Source organism: Elephantulus edwardii, unplaced genomic scaffold (assembly GCF_000299155.1).
Source record: "Elephantulus edwardii isolate Elephantulus edwardi_28Jun2011 unplaced genomic scaffold, EleEdw1.0 scaffold00105, whole genome shotgun sequence".
NCBI lineage: Eukaryota > Metazoa > Chordata > Mammalia > Macroscelidea > Macroscelididae > Elephantulus > Elephantulus edwardii.
The window spans coordinates 10,955,616-10,957,411 of record NW_006399855.1 but is presented as its reverse complement, the minus strand read 5'-3'; the positions used below and the strand labels follow the sequence as shown (position 1 = coordinate 10,957,411).

At 49.5% G+C, this 1,796-nt stretch overlaps 1 pseudogene; it reads left to right on the top strand.

Annotated features, from left to right (window-relative positions):
- Positions 1–10: 10 nt before the first annotated feature.
- Positions 11–1,796, top strand: part of LOC102872449 — a 4,664-nt pseudogene continuing 2,878 nt past the window's right edge.

The window sequence follows — 1,796 nt, the reverse complement described above, 5'->3', positions numbered from 1 at the left end:
GGGTCCCCCCATGCCTGCAAGTGCCCCCCAGGGACCAGCACGAGGGACCCGCAGTCGGAGGGGTCTAGAGAGCCCAGACTCCACTGTGGCTCTCCCCTTACGAGCATACAGGGGCCCCCAGAGCCAGGACAACTCCAACCCCTCCAGTACTGGCCTTTTTCCTCTGCTGGCCTCTATAATTGGAAGACTAACCATCCTTCCTTTTCAGATAACGCTACAGGGCTTATTGGACTAATTGAGTCCCTCATGTTCTCTCATCAACCTACCTGGGATGATTGCCAACAACTTCTCCAGGTCCTCTTCACTACTGAGGAGCGAGAGAGAATTCAGACAGAAGCCAGGAAAAATGTCCGAGATGCTGCAGGACAACCAGTCCAGACTCCTGTGGCCATGGACGCGGGATTTCCTCTCGTTCGCCCCAATTGGGATTATAACACTGCTGAAGGTAGGGAGCAGCTATCTGCCTATTGCTGGGCTCTTGTAGCGGGTCTCAGAGGGGCTGTATGATGCCCCACTAATTTGGCCAAGGTAAGAGAAGTCCTTCAAGGACCTACTGAACCCCCCTCTGTGTTCCTAGAAAGACTAATGGATGCCTATAGGAGATACACTCCCTTTGACCCAGCATCAGAAGGACAAAAAGCAGCAGTAGTTATGGCTTTCATTGGACAGTCTGCTCCAGACATTAGAAAGAAACTACAGTGCACAGAGGGGTTGCAGGATTTTACATTAAGAGGTGTAGTAAAAGAAACTGAGAAAGTGTACCATAAGAGAGAGATGGAGGAAGAGAAGGCAGAGAGAGAAAAGAAAGAAAGAGAGGAACGAGAGGACTGGCGGGACCGCCATCAAGAGAGGAATTTGACAAAAATCTTGGCCACAGTACTAAGTGAAAAAGAGAGAGGTAAAGCAGGTTCTAGACAGACAGGGCACCTGGTCACTAAGGGATCGAAACAATATGAAAAGAAACTGCAGTTGGACAAAGACCAGTGTGCATATTGCAAAGACAAAGGACACTGGGCTAGAGAGTGTCCCAAGAAAAAGAATAAGCCGTCAAAAATTCTCACCCTAGATGAGGACTAGGGGAGACGGGGCTCGGATCCCCTCCTTGAGCCTAGGGTAACCATATCTGGGGGGGGACCCCCGTTGACTTCCTAGTAGACACAGGGGCACAACATTCAGTTCTGAAGCAGCCCCTAGGGAAGATTAGCACAAAGAAGTCAGTGGTGCTAGGGGCCACTGGACAAAAATTCTGCCCATGGACCACGGAACGGACTATAGATCTAGGAATAGATCTCACTCTTTTCTTGTTACTCTTTTCTCACTCACTCTTTTCTTGTTATACCGGAGAGCCCAGCCCCACTCTTAGGAAGAGATCTCCTAACTAAACTGAAGGCCCAAATTCAGTTCACTCCAAGGGGGCCTGAAGTTACCTGGGAAAACAACAAGCCCAGCACCCTAGCCCTATTAGTTCAACTAGAAGAAGAATATAGGCTCCATGAACCAGAGACAGAGGCTAAAGATTCGGACCTCATAGATTGGTTAAAGGAATTCCCAGAAGCCTGGGCAGAAGCAGGGGAGTTAGGAATGGCTAAAAATGCTCCACCAATAGTAGTAGAATTAAAAGTGGATGCCTCTCCCATTAGGGTTAGACAATACCCTATGAGTAAAGAAGCCAAGGAGGGAATCCGACCACACATCCTCGGGTTGATAAAACAAGGGGTCCTAGTGCCGTGCCAATCCCCCTGGAACACTCCTCTCCTCCCTGTGAAAAAGCCAGGGACAAATGACTACCGGCCAGT